Consider the following 24,115-nt stretch of genomic DNA (forward strand, 5'->3'; position numbering starts at 1 on the left):
GAGGTGGTGAGTATTTGGACATAGAATTCCAGAACTATTTGATAGAAAAGCTAGCAACAATACTCAAACTTCAGGCTTTGACCGCTTAAGTTGTTGGAGGTTCACCCTACAGCGGAGCTGGAAATCCGGTTTACTCTACAACAACCGGGATATGGAATTTAGTCTCAACTCACAGCCCTTGACACACTTCAGTAGAATGGTGTGGCAGAGAGGAGAAACAAAACCTTGTTAGAAATGGTTCGTTCCATGATGAGTTACACTTAGTTACCAAATTCTTTTTGGGGACACGCAATTGGGACTGCAGTATATATTTTGAACATAGTTCCTTCGAAAAGCGTTTCTGAAATGCCTTATGAGCTTTGGATGGGATGTAAAGGAAATTTACGTCACTTTAGGATTTGGGATTATCTAGCACATGTGTTGGTGCAAAATTCTAAAAAGTTAGAACACCGTTCAAAAGTATGTCTATTTATAGGCTACCCATAAAAAGTAAAGGTGGTTTCTTTTATGATCCTCAAGAAGATAAAGTAGTTGTATCGACAAATGTAACCTTCCTGAAGCAAGATTATATAAAGAACCATTAACCTCACAGTAAGTTAGTAATAGAAGAAATGTCTAGAGAAACGACAAATGTATCAACAAGAGTTGTTGATCGAACAGGTCCTTCAACAAGATTTGTTGATAGAGCAGGTCTGTCAACAAGAGTATTTGATGAAACTGATACTTCACATCCTTCTCAAGAGTTGAGAATGCCTCGTCGTAGTGGGAGGGTTGTGCAACAGCCTGACCGATACATGAATTTAACTGAAACTCAAGTCATCATACCAGATGATGGTTTAGAGGATCCATTGTTTTTTAATCAAGCAATGAACGACGTGGATAAAGACCAATGGATTAAAGCCATGGACCTTGAAATGGAATCTATGTATTTCAATTCTGTCTAGGATCTTGTAGATCAATCGAAAGGGTTAAAACCCATCAGTTGCAAATAGATGTACAAGAGAAAACGAGACAAAACTGGTAAGGTACATACCTACAAAGCTAAACTAGTGGCAAAGGGTTTACCCAAAGAGAGGGGTTAGATTTTGAAGAAACCTTCTCTCCAGCTGCCATGATAAAGTCTATTAGAATACTCTTGTCCATAGCCACATTTTATGATTATGAAATATGGAAAATGGATGTCAAGACAACTTTTCTGAATTGCTATCTTGAAGAGAGTATCTATATGTCTCAACTAGAAAGGTTTATACAGCAGGGTCAAGAGCAAAAAGTTTGCAAGCTTAATCGATCCATTTATGGATTAAAACAAGCTTCTAGATCTTGGAATATGAGATTTGATGTTGCGATCAAATCTTATGGCTTTGAACAAAATGTTGACGAACCCTGTGGATACAAGAAGATCGTCAACAAAACTGTCTCTTTTCTGGTGTTGTATGTTGATGATATTCTACTCATTGGGAATGAGGTAGAATATCTAGCTAACATTAAGAGATGGTTGGCTTCACAATTCCAAATGAAAGATTTGGGAGAAACAAAATATGTTCTTGTAATCCAAATAGTTCGAAATCGCAAGAAGAAAACATTGGCATTATTTTAAGCACCTTATATAGATAAGATGTTGTCTAAGTACAAAATGCAAAATTCCAAGAAAGAATCTTTACCTTTTAGGCATGGAATTCACTTGTCTAAGGAACAGAGTCCTAAGACACCTGAAGAAGTTGAGGAGATGAATCGAATTCCATATGCATCTGCAGTTGGGATTTTAATGTATACAATGTTGTGTACTCGTCTCGATATATGCTATGCCGTAGGAATTATCAGCAGATTTCAATCCAATCCTGATCATGACCATTGGACTGCTGTTAAAAACATTCTCAAGTATCTTCGGAGAACGAGAGATTAGATGCTCGTGTATGGTTCTAAGGATCTGATCCTTACTGGATACACTGATTCTGACTTTTAGACCGATATTGATTCGAGGAAATCAACTTCGGGGTCAGTATTCACTCTTAATGGAGGAGCAGTTGTGTGGAGGAGCATCAAGCAAAGTTTTATTGAAGACTCCACAATGGAAGCTGAGTATGTTGCTGCAAGTAAATCAGCAAAAAAAAACATAGCTGATCCTTTTACGAAGGCCCTATCGGCTAAAGTGTTCGAGGGTCACCTAGTAGGACTAGGTCTACGAGTTTTGTATCACTAGGGAAAGTGGGAGAATTGATGGGTATTGTGATGCCCTAATTTATTGTATTTGTACATTTTATTTTCTCCATGTAAACTCAACATTGTATATATTGATTCACTGGAATTTTAGTTCAAGTGGGATTATTGATGGGTATTGTGATGCCCTAAAAACTCGCAGTTTGTAAAATGATAAACATTTTCTATAATCAATATACTTGTTATTGATCTCATAAATTGTATGAAAGTCTAAATCCAATAAACTAAGACCCATGACTATTGTATAAGTACTTGAACTTTATGTGGAGACATAAGAGTGGATCGGGTTTTAGTAAATAGTCAAAATGATCTATGGTACATGAATGAGTTTGGGTACCTTATTCTGGTAACACCATTGGATGTGGCCTACTCTGTAGTTGCTACAAAGTGTTGTAAAGTGCTACATATGATGTGATCCTAATTCATACATGTTATGACATGAGGAGTGAGGGCGTCCTATGCAATGAGTTTGCATAAGATTTGGACCAAAAAATACGTCACTCTTACTTTATAACACTGTTTACTGTTAAGACTGACTATTTCACCTAGATGACCTAGGTAACTCGATCTTAATCCTGAGCTAACTATGAACTCCTGTTTATTCAGGATTGCCTTTAGTTTGCATAGTTAAGGGTTGGCTCAACAACGCCGGCTCAATAAGACTTCCATTTCAGGGGTAAGACTGGATAGATAGCTGGGGACATAGGGTGCAAGATGAAGTTCACGCCTACCGATTTAGCGATAGGAGAAAGGTTATTCTCTCAAGTACTGAATCCAGGTCTTGAACAAGTGGCCCCACCCTCTCACTGGGCTGAGAGATTTTGGTTTGGTGATTGGATCAATAACCAGTTGTTCATTAGAGGATCAGTAGGGACTTGAGGAATAAGACGTAATCTCGAGGGTAAAACAGATATTTGACCCAGCCGTTATTACGAACAATCTATGAAGGGTAGACTTGCTGATTATGGTTAAATCATGTGGATATTATATATCTACAATGAGGGGAGTGCAACTATGGGCTTTAGTGGAATGACCCACTAGTTAACAAATGGAGATTAATTTGGTCTAATGAGTTTAGCCAATTAATCTCGGATCGTTAAAGTCCATGATCCGTAGGTTCGCGAGGTCCCCCTACTAGCTCGTAACGGACTAGCTCTAGAATAGCGTGATAAGTTAATTTGAAACGTTTAAATTGGAATTAAGAGAATTAGTAATTATATGAGATATAATTATGTTTAATTTTAGAATTAAATGGAATAGGAGAATTTATATATTTAAATATGATTTAAATATATAAAGATGGATATTTGTTAAAATTAATTTAATATTTGATATTAAATTAATTAAGTTTTATTTAATAATTAATTTATGAAATTAATTAATTTTTCATTTTAAAATCAAAATAGATTTTATAAAATCAAATTTTTTATTTTTAGATAAAATTGGAAAATCTAAAAACTAAAACACAAAATGGAAAAATGGTTTTTTATCATTATCCATCACCTAAGTAGCTCACACATGAAGCAATGTCTTGGCCTTGTCTTCTCCAAGCATGAGCTGCAACTCATGCAACTCTTCTCTTTTGTATGTTGATTTGCAATATAATGAAGAGACTGGAGTGAAAATCGGGCATGCAATCTATAGAGTTTTGAGAGAAAAACTGGTTTGAAGAAAGATTCTTCAACAAGGTTGCAACAGTGAGCTTTTCTCATTCATCCCTTGATTCAAGCTTGTTTTAAGATCCACAACTCAATCTAGAGCACCAAGAGAATAGTGGGAAAGATCTTGAGGTGGTCTACAATAAGATATGAAGAAGATAGCAGTTGGAGATGGAGCTTTGAAAAAGTTCTTCAAGAGGTATGTCTTGAAACTCACTTTTTCTGCAAAATCATGCTTTATATTTTGCCAAAATTAGTGAATTTGAATGCTTTGATGATCCTTGTACTTCCGCTGCTGTTGATACAATCCTACAGAAAGGTCATCATACTCATGATTGGTTATATCCGATGGACACAAAAATATATCTGTGGTAAGAAGAGTTCAGCTGTTGGTCTTTAGTGGAATGCCTGACAGTTAACGGATGGTGGATCTCGTGGTTAAAGAGTTTAGTCAGCTATTCACGGACCATTGGAGCTTCGAGCCACAGGTCCATTAGGTCCCCTGGGTAGCTTGAATAAAGTTGAGAATCAGTGTTTGGGATAATTTGAAAATTTCAAATTGACAAGAGGAAGTTCGATTATTTATGATATTGAACTAGTTAATTATATATGATATAATTAGCTAAATATATGAGATGCATTATTTTGGAGGAAATTAGATATAAATATGATTTATATCAAGTAGAGGAGAAATTACTCTAGTAGATATGTGATATCAAATTATAGGTTAAAAATATAATATGATTATATTTATTAATATTTTAATTGGTTAATTACATGATAATTAACCCAAAATCACGTTTGGACATGTGTTAGTGGGAACTGCGTCAGCTATTGTAATCGATGAATTAAAATGAAATTTGTTTCATTTTGAATCGTTCGTCCGGAAAAAGTTCAAAGAGCGCGTTGGTCTAAAATCGTAATCGATCGCTTAATTTCGAGAGCCTATACGATAGTCGCTCTGCACCTAAACGATCGTCTACCTAACGCCTAAACGATCGCACACTAGTTCCTATACGATCGGATAGCTTCCCTAAACAATCATATAGTGTGCCAAGTTTTCTAAACAATTGTATACCATTTCCTAAACGATCGTTTAGTAAAATCTAAACAATCGTGTAGTTTTTCCTAAACATTAAGCATCTTGCTATACGGTAGAGTCTTTTTCCCTCCTAATTGCTTATCGCTTACACGATCTGTTCTTCCTCCTTCCTCAACCAAATTCACCAAAGACCATGCTTTGGGTTCTCACTCCGAGAATACGTGGAGCTCTTTTCTGGTGGTGTCGTCCCCGTTGCTTTCATGAGTTTGCGGTTTGATGACATGTAGAAATGCATGTCATCTTAGGCCCTTTATTTAGAATTATGAGGGCTGTTAAGAAGAATATGCGGCAATTATGTTAGGAATTCATGAGAAAATGAGTTTACGACATTTAGCATTGAGAATCTCGGCTATCCCATTATTATGCATTATTATGTGTTCAATTGTCTATTTTTATAGCTAACGCAGGAACTGGACCCAAACGCGGAAGCCGGGCTACCGCATAGACGACTACATGTGAAGAAACTCTCCATCGTAAAGGCGAACGCATACGATCAATGCATGGGTGTTGCGGTAATCAACCACATGGGTCCATCGCATAGGAGTTGCGATCGTCAAGCGATTGCGGTCATCGTGTAGAAGTTACGGTAATTAAGCAAATGCGGTCACTACACAATTGCGGCTACACGATAACCATAATAGTGGGATGAACACAAGGTTGGTGGAATGAAGGCATCAATGCATATCTCGGGAAAATCAAAAGATGATGTTGACATTTCACCTACCACGCCATTAGCAGCAGAGATTCAAAAAAGGACTAACGCGCCCCGAATGTCAGAATCAAAGCAGTCTATTAATGTTGTCAGCGATCCAGCTCTATAAATAGAAGCAATTGAGCAGAATTGTAGATCATCCAGGGTTTTCGCCCAAGGTTCGGCCTTCGGGCGGATCCTTGTGATCCAGACTAACACGTGAGAAGAAAGCTTGAGAGTTCTTCATCTTCTTCCTCTATGTCGAATGACGACCGCAGCCTTCGCCGAAGTTAGATCTCGAGAGAGTCAGCTCCACCGCCCATCTATGGCACCGGCAACCTTGACACACATCTGCTGGAAGCAAGACATTGCTTCCAGCTAGTCCTTTCATTTTCTCTTCTTTTCTTATATTGTATTGTATTATATTTTGGATTAAGAAATTAATACATTATGTGTTCAATGCATTTCTTTGCTTCCTTCGCTTCCATCTCCATCTTTATTTGCTTAACATCCTTAACTTTCATTGCATCACTTAGTGAGATTGCTAGAGTATCGCATACTTAATGATGCGTAATAGAAATATGAGGCATGTAGCAAACCACCAGGAGGTGTGCGTTTGCGTGAGTGTTGTGAGAAAATATTATTTGCTTGGTGTGAAGTTGTAGCAACGCTTGTCTATAAGCGGACGCAATGCTTGTCTATAAGTAAAATTAGCAACAACTAACTGCCTGGGAGGGTAAGTGGTTGGTCGCATTAAGCAATGTAAGCAAGTGTTCACTAGAGATAGGAATAATCTTATGTCCACTAGGTTTTTGTGGTTACCTTGTCTTATGTATGCGTCCATCACACATTTAGAGCTACTCGAGAGAGAGTCTAAAGAAAGAACCTAAGACTTGAGAGAGCTATATTAGAATCGATGCTCGGAAGAGCTAGATTAAGATTGCATAAGTAAGAATGGAGACTTAGGAATAACCTCCATTTGCTATTACACAGTGTATGCACCCTACGAAGAGGACATTGCATGCGTCCAAGAAGTAGGATATGGTGGCGGTATGCGGTCATCTCGACCCTTTTGCATACACATCGCATACGTCCTAGAAATAGGCTCAAGTGTGTGTAGCATGATCGCATAGCTTGTGTTGGCTAAGGTTACCCTTGCGGTCACTCTTAAAGGTTGCAATGAAGACATCCTCACATTTTATCTATTTTCCATCCATTTACTTCACGTCAATGGTTGTCATGTCTCTCCCTCTCATGAATACTTCTCATTGCGTTGTCTGTTAGATAGGAGTAGGAGTAGTGTTAGCTTAAACCCCCCCCTCCCCCCCCCCCCCCCCCATCATTCTTTTATTCAACCGCCGCATACACATTACCACTTATGTCTAGTTACAAGTCCCTGAGTTCGACCTTGGATCACCCGTGAAACTTGCGTTTTCGTTATACTTGGCGTGAACGCAAGAAAACTTGTGACAGGAACGCATGGTCATCGCATACATTCGTTAATGCCAAAAACTTGGTGACGAAAAATTATTACCCGTAAAAAACTTGTGACAGGAATGCATGGAAAATGGACTATTGTTCCATTATCTTTTGGTTCTAAGAAGATCCAAAAAAAGAAACGAGGGACGGGAAAGGCTCCCACTGCTGGAAAAAGAAAGGGCAAAGCCAAGGTGGCTGATAAGAGCAAATGCTTCTACTGCAATGTGAATGGTCACTGGAAGTGAAATTGCCTCAAGTACCTCCCCAAGAAGAAGAAAGAGAAGAAAGGTAAATATGATTTACTAGTACTAGAAACTTGTTTAGTGGAAAATGACCATAATGTCTAGATACTTGATTTGGGAGTCACTAATCACGTTTGTTCTTCTTTAAGGGAATTAGCTCCTTCCAATAGCTCGAGGAGGATGAAATGATGCTCAAGGTTGGAATAAGAGATGCCACTTCAACTCGTGCAATGGGAGCTACAAAGTTTTTTTCTAGAAAGAGATACCTATTTTTGAAAAACTTGTATATAATTCGTAAAATGAAGAGGAACTTCTATCTATTACTTGTTTAATTGCACAATCATATTCTGTTTCTTCTTCATTTAATGAAGCATTCATTATGAAAATGGTGTCACGATTTGTTCAGCTAAACTAGAAGACAATTGATATGTATTGGGATCAACTGAATCAAAAGTACTTTTAAATCATGAGATGTTTAAAACTGTAGATACTCAAACCAAAAGGCAAAGAATTTCTTCAAGTAACAATAATTGTTATCTTTGGCATTTAAGATTAGGTCACATAAATCTCGATAGGATCGAGAGATTGGTAAAGTGTAGACTTCTAAGCAAGTTAGAAGGTGATTCATTACCTCAATGTGAATCCTATCTTAAAGGGAAAATGACTAAAAGACGTTTTAGTGGAAAAGGTTATAGAGCCAAAGAGCCCTTAGAGCTCAGACATACGGATCTTTGTGGTCCAATGAATGTAAAAGCTCGAGGAGGGTACAAATACTTTAATATCTGTCATGGATAATTATTCAAGGTATGGTTACTTATATATGGGACATAAATCTATAGCCTTTAAAAATTTCAAAGAGTACAAGACGAAAGTTGAAAACCTGTTAGGTAAAACGATTAAAACACTTCGATTTAATCGGGGTAGAGAGTACATAGATTTAAAATTTCTGGACTATATTATAGAACATGAAATTCAATCTCAACTCTTAGTACTTGGTACACCTCAACAGAATGGTGTGTCAGAAAGGAGAAATAGAACCTTGTTAGACATGGTTCGTTTTATGATGAGCTATGCTCAGTTGCCTAGCTTGTTTTGGGGGTATGCAGTAGAGGCTGCAGTTTACATCATGAATAATGTTCCCTCGAAAAGTGTTTCTGAAACGCCTCTTGAATTATAGAAGGGGCATAAACCCAGTTTACATTACATTAGAATCTGGAGTTGTCCTTCACACGTGCTAATGACAAATCCTAAGAAGTTGGGACCTCGTTCAAGGTTGTGCCAATTTGTTGGTTACCCTAAGGAAACGAAAGGTGGTCTATTCTACGATCCTCAAGAAAACAAGGTGTTTATATCGACAAATGTTGCATTCTTAGAGTAAGACCACATGAGAGATCATAAACCACGGAGAAAATTAGTATTAAATGAAGCAACTGAAGAATCGACAAGAGTTGTTGATGTAGTTGGTCCTTCATCAAGAGTTAATGAAAAATCCGCACTTCAGCTTAGTCTTGTTCTTCTCAATCATTAAGAGTGCATCAATACAGTGGAAGAGATGTATCACAACCTAAATATTACTTGGGTTTAATTGAAACTCAGGTTGTCATACTAGATGATGGCGTTGAGGATTTATTGTCCTATAAACAAACAATGAATGACGTATACAATGACCAATTGGTCAAAGTCATGGATCTTGAAATGGAGTCTATGTACTCCAATTCAGTATGGGAGCTTGTAGATCTACTTAAAGGGGTTAAACCCATAGGGTATAAATGGATCTATAAAAGAAAGAGAGATGCAGCTAGGAAGGTACAGACCTTCAAAGCTAGATTTTTAGCAAAGGGTTATACCCAGAGGGAGAGGTTGACTATGAGGAAACTTTTTCCCCTATTGTCATGCTTAAGTCTATAAGAATTCTTTTATCCATAGCCACATATTATGACTATGATGAAGGGATCAAATCCCATAGCTGAAGCGTCTCGTTTGAGAACGCCTTACATCCCACGATTCGATTTTTACAATAAACAAAATCGTTATACTAAACTAAATGAATAAACATGTAAACTAGCATGCTATTGGAGAAAGGGTTAGAACGATTCTTTACCTTTGTAGATTCCCCAAGTGCCACGACAATCCTCTCCAAGGTTCCAACGAACGGATCTCCAAACAATCTTGATCACGAAAAACTCCTTGAGCGATCTAGAACATTACCACGAGAGCTACCTCGTTATTCTCTGGGATTCCAATAGAGGGATAGGTGGTATCCAACAATTGGGAAAGGGAGAGGAGAAAAGTGTTCAAGAGAGTTGAAAGGATTTATGGCTTAGAGAAAATTTTGCAGAATAACACTAAAGAGTTGTGTATTGTCAGAGTTTTTCTGCAATCAAAATGTGTATTGCAGGGCTATGGGGAGATCTTCATATAGAGAAGAACCAAGCAAATTTCCCAATAAATTTTCCTTTTCTATAATTAATTAAATAATATTTATTTAATTAATTAGCCCATTTAATTAAATAATATTTATTTAATCAATTAACCTAATTAAATAACACTTATTTAATTTGCACAATTAAATGACACTTATTTAATTTTTTATTTGCACAATAATTAAATAACTACTTATACATTAAATCCAATTTAATGTATACATTTAATTATCATATACATCTCATATATATGTGCAAAACCTCTATATTAATTAATTCTTTGTGAATATAATTCACTTGAATTAATTAATTTGAATCTTATTCAAATCTTACTTTCCAATTTAATTATAGATCATATCCATAATTAATTAATATCTGTGGTAATTTATAAGTGTCGTACTCATGATTGGTTATATCCGATGGGGGTGTCCTTGTACAAAAGAGTTTATAATTAATTTATAAATATTAATATTTCGTGGTCAGATCGGACATATTAATATACAGATCTTAATAATTTATTGGTATAATTATTGGTGTATATTAGTTATAACACGTAATGAGAAGTGTATAATTCAAAATCGTACTCATGATTGGTTATATCCGATGGACAGAGAAATATATCTGTTGTAAAAAGAGTTTAGTTGTTGGTCTTTAGTGGAATGCCTAACAGTTAATGAATGATGGATCTCGTGGCTAAAGAGTTTAGTCAGCTATTCACGGACCGTTGGAGCTTTGAGCCACAGGTCTATTAGGTCCCTTGGGTAGCTTGGATAAAGTCCAAAAACAGTGTTTGGGTTAATTTGAAATGTTCAAATTGATAAGGGAAAGTTCGATTATATATGATATAATTGGACTAGTTAATTATATATGATATAATTAGCTAAATGTATGAGATACATTATTTTGAGGAAATTATATATAAATATGATTTATATCAAGTAGAGGAGAAAATATATAGTAGATATGTGCTATCAAACTATAGGATAAAAATATAATATGATTATATTTATTAATGTTTTAGTTGGTTAATTATATGATAATTAATCCAAAAAATCGCGTTTGGACGTGGGTTAGTGGGAATGAGTCGGTTATTGTAACCGATGAAATAAAAATGAAAAGAGTTTTCATTTTTGCGTCGTTCGTCAATCGTCCAAGGAATTCGTAGAGCGCGCATTGGTAGAAAGCGAAACGATAGCTTAAGTGTTTTCGAGAGCCTATACAATAGCACTCTCCACCTAAACGATCGTCTATCTCGCGCCTAAACGATCGCACGCTATTTCCTACATGATCGGATAACTTCTCTAAACGATCGTATAGTGTGCTAGTTTTAGTAAATAATCGTGTACGTTTTCCTAAACGATCATTCAGTAAATCCTACATGATCGTGTAGCTCCTCCTATACGACAAGCAGTCTGCTATGCGATAGTGTCTTTTTCCCTTCCACTTTCTTATCGCCTATAGGATTCGGGTTTCCTCCTTCCTCTACCAAATTCACCAAAGACCACCCTTTGGGTTTTCACTCCAAGAATTCCCGGGGTTCTTTAGTGGTGGTGTCGTCCCTGCGGCGTTCGTGTTTGTGCGTTGTTCGTGCTGTTGTTATCGACACTGCTGCTGGGTGTTGGTAGATCGTGTGGAGGTTTCCACTGTGTTCGAGTTTCAAAGTGTGAAAAACGTCTTCAATTGGTATGGAACTCTTTCCCTTGTTGTTTTCTTGTTCATAGCATGCCGTTAATTAAGTTTTGTTTGCATAACTATATGTTTTGAATGTATAATCTATATTTTGGTCACGGTGAGTTATAACAGGCAAAAATACACGTTATTACAATGCAAAGTTATAAAACAATGTAGGATTACGTTGATAAAAATATACAATATTATGTCCAAAAGCATTAAGTTCACAATATTGCAATCTCATGCTTCCATCGCATTAAAACAGTTAACTTATGTATTTTTTTTTGCAGAAAATGTGTTGACGCAAGGCGAAAATGCGATCCACAGAAATTAACGCTCGAGCGCATTAAGAAATTGCGTTGACGCAAGGCTATGCGATCAAATTGCGTTGCGACTATCTGCTTAAGAAGGTTGCCGTATAGAGCCGACACATCATGGTGGGTCCATCTGGGTGAAAAGCGTAATAAATCACGATGGGATAGAAAGCTGATGACGGTCGATTCCGAATTAAGTTGACAAGCCGTTAACGATCTACTATAGCAAGTACACGCAATTTTTCGATGACAAATATTCGGCGCATCAGACAGAGAGTTAATGCCATCCCATCAGTGCAATCATAAGAGAGAAGAAGCCTTTCACCTCGAAGCTCTATAAATACCAAAGGCCACCTTTAGTGAAGAAGTTCGTTCAGTTAGATAATTTTCTCCATAAATAGAAATAGCCTTGTTCATAGTTTCTTATACTAGAAGGCGGAGCGAGAGAAGGGAAGAGACGCCGGAAGATTGCCCTGGTCAGCTTGAGAGAGAACCCAGGAGGCGTGAAAAAATAGAGAGAGGGCTAACTCTTGCGAGAGCAAGATTATCTTTTGAGCAGAGTAGAGAAGAACAGTGTAAAAGCCTTGGGAAGCAAGAGATTGCTACCAGACTCTTTATTCTTATTCTGCATTGTCATTCTGTATTTCGATTATATATCTATAAAATGGAACTTGCTTATCTACATCTGTTCACTCTCTTAAAAGCATGCATGAGTAGCTAAATTTATCGAATGGGTTGAGAAGAACTTAGCTAACATGACCTGGGATTTTCATTGCATGCGATCATCTTGTCTTATGTTGCGCCCATCACCCCTTTAGAGCTACTCGAGAGAGATTCTAAAGAAAGAACCTAAGACTTGAGAGAGCTAAGTTAGAATCTAGACTCGAAAGAGCAAGATTAGATCTGCATAAGCAAGAGATAGAGACTTAGAGATAAGCTCTGTTTGTCAACATGCATCGCATGCACCCTAGAGATAGGTTATGGTATTATGCGGCCGCCTTGTATGTGTGTGTGTCAATCGTCATCGCATAGAAAAGAATAGAGGCTTATGTGTAAGTCCTATAGACATCATCGCATATATCGCATACAGTCTAAAACTAGAAGCCGTAGCATTTGTGTTGAGAGATGATTTGCTATTGTATGTGTGTAGCATGATCGCATAACATGAACACAATCCTAGGAAGTGTTAGCTGAACCCTTTCTCAACCCGTTCCCCTGCATATTCATCGCATCTTTCGTAATATTAACTCTTTTCTTAACTCCACTGCATACATTTTATATTGTAAACAACAACCCAACAACTCTTTGATTTATTTGTTACCGCAAAGTAATCTAAAAATTATTGCCGCATATTGTTTTCCTTAGTCCCTGAGTTCGACCCTGGGCTTACTAGGAAACTCAGTAGGATTTATACTTTGTTGCACAACACATTTTCCATCACCGCAATTCCTTTCATTATTTCATCGCATAAAATAACGCATCAGTGAGATCGGAGCGATCCGAACGCGCTCATGGAACTCTTAGACATGAGATCCTTCACATAGGTGACATGACCTGAATCTTAAGTGAGTTGTGAACTCTTACTCATGAAGGCGATCCTTTGATTTGTATAGGTGAGAGTGGCTAGATTGCCAACTCAACAAGCCTACCATTTTGGGGATTCGTCTGAGTGGGGAGCTGGGAATACAACTACACAAGACGGAATTCACTCATTCCCCGATGCAAGGGCAAATAGATAAATTGCTCCCTTAAAGGCTGATTTTGGGTCTTGAACATAGTGGCCACACCCTTTCCTATCCCAAGGGGGACTTGGTCATAGTGGGACTAGGACTTATTGTTCATTAGAGGAATCAATGGTACCTAAGGAGTTAGATGTAACTATAGGGGCAAAACGGTATTTTGACCCAACTGTACTTACGAGTAATTTGTGAAGGGTCATCGTACTATTGATTGGTTATATCCAATGAACACAGAAATATATCTATAGTGCGAAGAGTGCAACTGTCGGTCTTTAGTGGAGTGCCAACGGATGGTGAATAATGTAAGTAAAGAGTTTTATTAATTATTCATGTACCGTTGGAGCTTCAAGCTACAGGTCTATGAGGTCCCTTGGTAGCTCAAAAGAATTTAGTTGAGAATAAGTTTTTGGATGAATTTGAATGGTTTAAACTAATAGAGAGATTTAATTATATATGATATAATTAAATCATTTCAATTATATATGATATAATTTTCATAATGTATTTGATGCATTATAGCTTAATGGGAGGAAATAAATATTTAATGAGATTCAAATATTTTTTTCTATGAATTCGATTCATAGTTATTAAATTTAATATAAATATGATTTATATTAAATTTCATATAATAGAGAAAAGAAACTATAGTTTATATTATATGTGATATAATATTAAAACTATAGGTTATATGTTATATTTGGTATAACATATAATTTAATATGAATATAATATGATAAGTTAGTTATCATATTTATTTATATATTATTTGAATAATAAGGAAGGGAGTTACAACTCCCTTCCCCATCTTTTCTCTCTCCACCCACTTTAATGGAGGTGGTTATCTTTTATGGTAAGAGGAATAAGAGAAAAGTTGGTTTTTCTTTTTCCTCTACATTTTTGCTATTTGGTTGAACGATTGAGAGAAAGTTTGACTAAAAAAATTTTCTGTCTTTGTCTTGTGCGAAGACAGTTCTCAATATTCTTCTTCCTCCACCTTAAGTCTTTTCCCTCCTAACCAAAATAGTTAGAGCCCACCACTTCTGGGTTCTCACTCTTAGAATATCAAGGTAACACTGTGGTAGTATCCAGGTTTTGGTTCGAGATCTATCTTTAAGAAAGTCTTCAAGTTGTACGTGACTGTTCAGAGGAAATTCACGAAGAAAAGGTTCTTCAAAGGTAATATTTCCTGAACTCTTTTCTTTTAATAGCATGCTGTAATTTAACTTAAGTGCATATCTGCTTGTATGTTTACTGTAAACTTTGTATTCGATAATTAATGGAATTTTGTCTATTCTCTTCCCCTCAAGGATCTCGTCATACGAGTTCCTTCAATTGGTATTAAAGCCAGGTTGTTGGTTTCTGGTTCTAAATTCCATTCTTGTATTGAATCTTTTACAGTACTGGTAAGTTTTATAATCTGCATACCATTTATGTGATAAATGTTTATGGATGGCTTTGCTGATGGATGTTTCGGGATAGAAATCTCAACTTAAGGCTTTCTTTAAATTTACAAAGTTGGTTTGTAAAGGGCTTCTGCGTTTCTTGGGCATTATTATTATTGCAATCAAGACTATAAATTTGTTAGTTTTGAGTCACTCGTGGTGTTCCGGAGGCTTCAAAGAAGGGTTGCAGTTCGTAGTTTCGATGGAGAAGACGAAACAAAGGTTCTGAATCGTGTAGCTAGAACTAAATGATAGGGTAGCTTTAGTTATGCGATCCTGTAGAATTTGCTACATGATCGTGTAGCATTTGCTAAACGATCGCATAGCTAATGCTACGCGATTGTGTAGAGTTTGCTACACGATCGTCTGGCATTTGTTACAAGATCGCATAGGTGCTTGCTTGCTGAACAATCACGCGGTATTGGATACTCGACGCATGCTTGCGTGCTACACGATCGCGTAGACTATCATGCTCATTGCATAATCATTAGCTACGCGATCACATAGTGTTGTATACTCGACGCATAGTGCGTTTGCTACATGATCTGCTACAAGATGTTCTTTAAGGAGCGGTTCAGTTCGAGCGTTTCATCTGACATACAATATGTAATATGAATTTAAATATTAATTAAAAATATTCATCCAATGCATAATTAAATGAAACAGCAAAATTTGGACCGATTTATGCACCCTAATGCAAAATTAATTGATTAAATTAATATAACTATTATATTAATTTAATTAATTAATAATTAATTAAATATTACAAGGAAAGTAGGTCAAAACAACTGTTGGAGACGTCTTCACGCGCACACCACCTTTGCTCTATCGATACTTGGAGCGTTGCAAGATTGAGGGTAGCATTGCAATGTTGTGACTGATGTGTGTTGCTTCTGCCCATCAGCATTGCAACACTGCGATAGCAACGTCGCGACACTGAACGGAAAAACACTCCTATTCTGCATATTTTCGGCTTCAAACTTGCCCCAAATGCCTCTGTTTCTTCCCAATCTCTTCAGCAAATGTTGCTCTATCGATTGACACGGACTTACAGACTCGGTGCAAGAATTAAATTGCCTAAAAACACAACATGCCCTTACAATTTAATCAAATTCAAAAGTAATCTAGTGTCAAAATTGAAAGCATCCAATTTTGCAAGCCAATATTCAAACATTTCATAATGCAGAAAATGAAACCCACCTTTAAACAATTTTGTTTCAAAAAATACGAAGAACGAAGATGCAAGGAATTGGTTCTGATACCAATTATTTGGGGGGGAGGGGGGGAGGGGAGGATCGAATCTCGCAGTGGAAGTGTTGTGTTAGAACGTCTTGCATCCCACAATTCGATTTTTACTATAAACAGAATCAATATACTAAACAGAACGTATAAACATGTGAATTAGCATGCAATAGGGAAAAGATTAGAACGATTTTTACCTTTGTGGATTCCTTAATATTATGATCAAGCCCACCAAGGTTCCACGAATGGAACTCCAAACGGTCTTTATCATGAACAATTCCTTACGTAATCTCGAATACTACCATGAAAGTAATCTCGTTATTCTCATAGGATTGCAATAGAGGATAGGTGGTATCCAATTATTAGAAGAGGAGCAGGAGAATAAGGTTTTGGAGAGTAGAAAGACTAAAAATATTCTACACAATAACACTAAGGTATTGTGTATTGTTAAAATTGTATGAGAATGTGTGTTGTAACTCACAAAAGGCCACAAGGAGGTCTTTATATAAAGAAAGGTCAGACCCTTTTCCTAATATTTTCTTTTCTATAATTAATTAAATCACACTTATTTAATTGATTAGCCCAATTAATAACACTTATTTAATTTTAATTTGCACCATAATTAAATAACACTTATTTAATTTTAATTTGCACAATAATTAAATAACACTTATTTAATTTTAATTTTCATAATATTTAAATAACTATTTATATATTAAACTCAATTTAATGTATATATTTAATTATCATATACATCTCATGTATATGTGCAAAACATCTCTATTAATTAATTCTTTGTGAATCTAATTCACCTAAATTAATTAATTTAAATTTTATTCAAATATTACTTTCTAATTTAGTTATAGATCATATCCATAATTAATTATATATTAATCACATTGATATATAGTTTCCCCAAATTAATTTAAACAATTTAAATTATCTCTCTTAAGTATCCTCTAATGAACTAACGGGGGACCTGGTGGACTTGTAGATCAGAAGCTCCAACAATATGAGATTAATTGGCTAAACTCATTAACCAAATTAATCAATATTCGTTAACTGTGGGTACACTCCAGGTCACTCTTCTCACTATAAGGTCAAATTACTGTTTTACCCTTGGGTTACCTCTAACTCCTTAAATACCAGTGCTCCTCTAATGAACAATCTGTTTATGGTCCAACCAATAAACAAAAACTCCTCTCAGGCCAACGAGAGGGTAGGGCCCTTTTGTTCAAGTCCCAAAGATACCACTTAAAGGAACACTCATCTACTTACCCTTAAGGCAGGAATGAGTGAATTTCATCTTGTATTATTATGTTCACAGCTCATCATTCAGTCTTGTCCCCAAAATGGTGGACATATTGGGTCGGTGAACTGACCACCCTCACCCATGAAAATCAAAGGACAATCCCTCTTGAACAGAAGTACATAATATACTCAGGATTAAAAGTAAGTCACCTAGGCCATCCTATTGAAATAGGAACCTAACTAGTCAACGTTGTTACATCTAGTAGTTACTATTTCATGGTTCAGTCTTATGCAAACTCATTGTGCATAAGATACCTCACTCTCACCTACACGAACACGTTGGATCATTACATTTATATCAAACACAAAGTGGGAAGGATGGAGTTACAAGAGGGGTCCTATATTCAGTCGAGCTTCTTTTCACTCCTGTAGCCAAAGAAAGATGAGACGGGACGGACGGTCAGAGGCCGCAGCGGGACTACCATAGGAAAGCCCGCCCCCTCCCAGTGTTACAAGGATAAAGTACCCAGCCTTATTCCTATAATATAGACCCTTTAGGTTGTATCTTGAACATTGATCCCTGTATGTCACCACACACAGTTCAAGACTCATCTCAGCCTTAGATGTTATTTTATTGGATTTAGGGTTATTAAGACAAAATAGAAAATAATACAAATAATAACATTTATTAATTTAACATCCATAACTTTTTATTGATGACGGTCAATTAATAGCATTTACTATCTATGAGTTTTAGGGCATAAAACCCAAGACAAGCTAGACTACACTCTGACCACCCTCCTTAATGAGAGCTACAGACTAATCAGTCCTTGATGAAATTCAAGAAATGGAAAGGAGAGATAAATGTTGCCACAACCTCTTGGAAGTTCCACAGAGGTTCGACATCTAGAACTGAACATGTGCCTTCTTTATCTGGCACTAAAAAGTGAAAGAAGAAGAATGGAGGTCAGGGGAATAAAGCTAACCCTGTTGCAGCCCAAAAGGGCAAGAAGGTCAAAGTTACCAAGTGAACCTGTTTCCATTGCAACTAGAAGGGACACTGAAAACAAAACTGTCTCTAGTATTTTGCGGAGAAAAAGGAGGTTAAGTAAGGTAAACATGATTTACTAGTTTTTCAAACTTATTTAGTGGAGAAAAATGATTTAGTCTGGATAACTGTTCACTAATCATGTTTGTTCTTCTTTTCAAGGAATTAGTTTCCGGCAGCAGCTCGGGACTTGACAAGATGATAATGTGGGTTGCATTGGGATGCGTTTACGTGGTTTCGAGTTTAAAACGAAAACTGGTTTCTGTAAAAACTTTTCCAAAACAACAATACTCTATTTTTTTTTATGGTAAATAAAACGTTTATTTTATAAGAATTGTGTTAATATTTGTTCTGCAAACTTAGAGAGTAGTTTATATGTGCTAAGGTTGTTAGTATCTAAAACACTATTAAATATTGAAATGTTCATAACTGCAACTACTCAACATAAAAAAAAAAAAAAAAACAAAAGATTTCTCCTAAGAAAAATGTCCATCTTTGGCATCTAAGGTTGAGTCACATAAATCTAAATAGGATTGAAAGATTAGTTAAGAATGGACTTCTAAGCAAGTTAGAAGAAATGACACAACGACATTTTTACTGGAAAAGGTCATAAAGCCAAAGAACCTTTGGAACTTGTACATTCGGACCTTTGTGGTCCTATAAATGTTAAGGCAAGAGGAGAGTTTGAATATTTTATCTCTTCATAGATGATTATTCGAGATATGTGTATGCTGACTTAATATTAGCAACACGAATCTGAAGCTCTTGAAAACTTCAAAGAGTATAAGTTGAGAATTATTAGGTCAAACCATTAAAACACTTTGATTAGATCGAGGTGGAGAGTAAATAGATTTAAGATTCCAGGACTACATGATAGAACATGGAATCGCATCACAACTCTCGATACCTAGTACACCTCAACAAAATGGTGTGTCAAAAAGAAGAAATAGAACCCTATTGGATATGGTTCAGTCTATGATGAATTATGCTCATTTACCTGATTCATTTTAGGGTTATGCAGTATCAACTTCAACTTACATTTTGAACAGTGTTCCATTCAAGAATGTTTCTGAAACACCTTTGGAATTATGGAGATGTTATAGAAGTAGTTTACAACACTTTAGAATTTGGGGTTGTCTAGCACATGTGCTTGAGGCAAATCCTAAAAAGTTGGAACCATGTTTAAATTTGTATCTATTTATAGGTTATCCCAAGGAAACGAGGGGTGGTTACTTCTATCATCCAAAAGAGAATAAAGTATTTGTGTCGACAAATGTTACATTTTTTTGGAAGGACCACATCAGGGAGCGTAAGCACTATAGTAAGATTGTGTTGAATGAAATTTCCAATGAAACTATTGAATCTTCAACAAAGGCTAGTACATCAACAATGTTGTTGATGTTGGTTCATCTAGTCAAGCATATCCACCTCAATAGTTGAGGGATCCTCAATGTAATGGGAGGGTTCCAAACCCATCTGTTTGTTATATGGGTTTAACAAGAACCTTAACCATCATATCAGATGGTGAAGTTAAGGATCCATTGTCACTTAACCAGGCAATGGATGATGTGGAAAAAGATGAATGAGTTAAAGCCATGGATCTTGAAATGGAGTATATGTATTTTAATTTAATCTGGGATCTTATAGATTAACCTGATGGTGTCAAACTTATAGGCTACAAGTGGATCAATAAGAGGAAAAGAGGTGAAGATGTACAGACCTGATGCTACACTAGTGGCAAAGGGTTATACCCAGGTTGAGGAAGTAGACTATGAGGAAACTTTCTCACCTGTTGCCATGTAGTTTATCCAGATTCTCTTGCTCATTGTCACATATTATGACTATGAGAAAATGGACATCAAGATTGCCTTTCTAAATGGTAATCTTGAGGAGACCATCTATATGTTAACAAAAGGGGTTCATTAAACAAGATAAAAAAAAAAATAAAGGGTTTGCAAGCTTAATCATTCTATTTATGGATTGAAACAGGTTTTTCAATCTTGGATATAAGATTTGATACTGCAATCAAATTTTATAGCTTTGACTGAAATGTTGATGAGCCTTGTTGTTGGGGTTGATGCCCTAAAGTCTCGTGTCCTGCAGTTTATAAACAGTATATACGAACACTAGTGATTGTTAATATATGATATTTACTTCACATCTTGTTGTTTTGCTCGGTTATTTGTTTTATTTGCTTTACCACAAACCAATAAACATAAAATCTCTAGTTATCTGTATGTAACTCAAGCATGTATGCGGTGACATACAAGTGGATCATGTCTTGAGTGATAACCAAAATGGTCTATAGTAAGTGGATAAAGAAGGAAAACCTTATCTTGGTAATACTACGGACGCGGCCTGCTTTGTGGAATGGTCACAAGTGTTATGACTTGTCACAGATGATCTGGTCCTGATCATTCATATTGGGGACATGCGAGCAGGGATGTCCTATACAAAATGTTTGTATAAGACCTAACCACGAAGTGTTAATGTCTCGTTATATAACACCGTTTATGACAGAGACTTCACTTCACTAGGATGACCATAGGTAACATGACCTCAATTCTGAGTGAGTTGGGAACTTCTGCCATTGAGGGCAGTCCTTTGATTTGTATGGGTTCGAGTGGCCAGGTCACCTATTCAAAACTACCATTTTGGGGATTTGTCTGATTTGAGAGCTGGGAATTCAGCTACACAAGATGGAATTCACTCCTTGCTCGAGGCAGAGGTAAGTAGATAGATGGCTCCCTAAAGGGCTGATTTTAGGGATTGAACGATGTGGCGCCACACACTTTCTCTTGGCCCGAGAGATGTTCACACATAGTTGGACTATGTTGTATTGTTCATTAGAGGAATCAGTGGTACTTAAGGAGTGAGATGTAACTACAGGGGCAAAATGGTAAATTGGCGCAGCTGTACTTACGAGCATCTGTGAAGGGTCATTGTACTCATGATTGGTTATATCCGATGGACAGAGAAATATATCCGTGGTAAGAAGAGTTCAACTGTTGGTCTTTAGTGGAATCACTGACAGTTAATAGATGGTGAATCTCGTGGCTAAAGAGTTTAGTCAGCTATTCACGTATCGTTGGAGCTTCGAGCCATAGGTCCATTAGGTCACCTGGGTAGCTTGGATAAAGTCGAGAAACAGTGTTTGGGTTAATTTGAAATGTTCAAATTGACAAAAGGAAGTTCAATTATATATGATATAATTGGACTAGTTAATTATACATGATATAATTGGCTAAATGTATGAGATACATTATATTGGAGGAAATTAGATAAAAATATGATTTATATCAAGTAGAGGAGAAAATACTATAGTAGATATATGATATCAAACTATAGGATATAAATATAATATGATTATATTTATTAATTAAATTAATTGATTAATTATTTGATAATTAACCGATTGATCCATGTTCGGATGTGGGAAGTGGGGCTGCGAAGGTTATGGTAACCGACGAATTAAAACAATGAAAATCGTTTTAATTTCAATAAATCGTGCATTCGTACTCGCCAGCAACCAAAAAAAATTCGTGAAAGCGATCGCGAAAGCCTATATGATAGAAGCTCATTCGTCTAAACGATCGTCTACCTCACGCGTTCTCTAAATGATCATATACATCTTTCCTAAATGATCGTTCAGTTTTTCCTACACGATTGTGTAGCTCTACTATATGATAAACATTTCAGCAATACGATAGCAGAGTTCATCTCCCACTTGCTTATCGTCTACACGACGTCTTCTCCTCCATCCTCTACCAAACTCATCAGAGCCCACTATTTGGGTTTTTGCGCTGAGGATACTCGGGTTTCTCTTGTGGTGGTGTCATCCCAGTTGCATTGTTCGTTTATGCTCGAATCGTGTTGTTGCAGTCAACATACTCGCTGGGTGCCGATAGATCGGTGGGAGGTTTTTCGCTGTTGAGGGTTCAGACATACGAAGACAGTCTTCATTTGGTATGAACCTTCTTTCTCATGTTTTATTGTATTCTAAGCATGGCAATAATAAGTTTTATATGCATAACTGTATGTTTGGAATGTATGTCGTTTGTGTTTCGATCACTGTGAAATTGAAGTGATCTAAGTCCGCTCATAGAACACTCGGTATGAGATCCTTCAATTGGTATCAGAGCCAGGTTTTTTATACTCCGATTTCATTTGTTGCAACAAAATAACGTATACATTCATGATAGGTGCATTTCTACGCTGTTTTAAATGTTAATTCTGCTGTGGATATGCCGGATTAATAGATGTTTTTGGGATGTATTGCCTCAGTTTGTTTAATTCCTTTTTACATTTGCGGTTGTTTGTAAAGGCCCCTGCATTTTTTGGACATAAATAATCGTAATCGAGTCTGTATTCAAAATGTTTGGAGTCTTGAGTCGTTCGTCGAAGTTCTGGCAAAAGTTCTAGGGTTGAACGCATCGGTTGAACGATGGGGTATGCAATCAAGAGTTGGTCGTATCGGGTTGACGATCGGGCATGCGATCGCTGAGTATCGTTGAATGCCCGAGCGAGCTAGACAATCGTTTAGGTCAGCAAGCTTTATCGCTTAGTTACTAACTAAATGATCGCTTAGCATCGCAAGGTAAATCGTTTACCAAGTTGCATGCATCGGTTAGACGATCAGACGCTCACGTATCGTTTAAAGCACGTTAGACGATCGTTTAGGTCAACAAGCTTCATCGCTTAGTAATTGACTAAACGATCGCTTAGTAACTGACTAAACGATCGCTTAGCATCGAAAGGTAACTCGTTTACCAAGTTGTATGCATCGGTTAGACGATCAGACGCTCGCGTATCGTTTAAAGCGCGCTAGACGATTGTTTAGGTCAGCAAGCTTCATCGCTTAGTAACTGACTAAACGATCGCTTAGTAACTCAAAGGTAAATCGTTTACCTGTTGTCCCACTACACGACCATTTGGACGATCAGGCTTCGCAGCCTCATCGTCGTCTATGCGATTGTTTGCTAATGTTTCTATCGTCTACTGCATGTTGAACGATCGTTTACCTACTGGAGTTTGCTACATGATGAAGACCTCTTGGCGGTTCAAGACCATGTTCGCCTATGAACCGAATTACTCGATAAAAAATGTAATAGATAGGGTTTTCATTCCCCCTTTTTTTGGTTTAAAGGCTCATCCCGGTCTATTAACTCTTTGTTTAATACATGCAATGTATGTTTTATATGTCATATTGTATGCACATATAGTGGATCCCGCCTTAGGTTATGCATTGATCATGCATTATCTCTTTATTGTAATTGTTATAATTTAGAGAAGCATGATTTTAATTATGTAAGAGCATGCTCATGCATCATATAATATAAGAGCATGCTCATGCATCATATAATATAAGAGTTATATTTATGCATGTTGTTTGTTGCTATCGTGATTCGAGCTAGGAGTGTATTGTATAAAATAAATTGGAAGAATAAGTTTTAAGTATGAATCATGCGTTGATGCTTTGATGCATTTATGTATTTGTAACACGTTGATGTGTTATAGATGTGCAACAAAACGCACGACACTCCACTGTTAATGTTTAAGTTTTCCTAAATCAAACCCAAGTATAAATCCAATTTAG

This window comes from Benincasa hispida, chromosome 7, assembly GCF_027475165.1.
Source record: "Benincasa hispida cultivar pf3 chromosome 7, pf3_genome.v1.1, whole genome shotgun sequence".
In the NCBI taxonomy this organism is placed as follows: domain Eukaryota; kingdom Viridiplantae; phylum Streptophyta; class Magnoliopsida; order Cucurbitales; family Cucurbitaceae; genus Benincasa; species Benincasa hispida.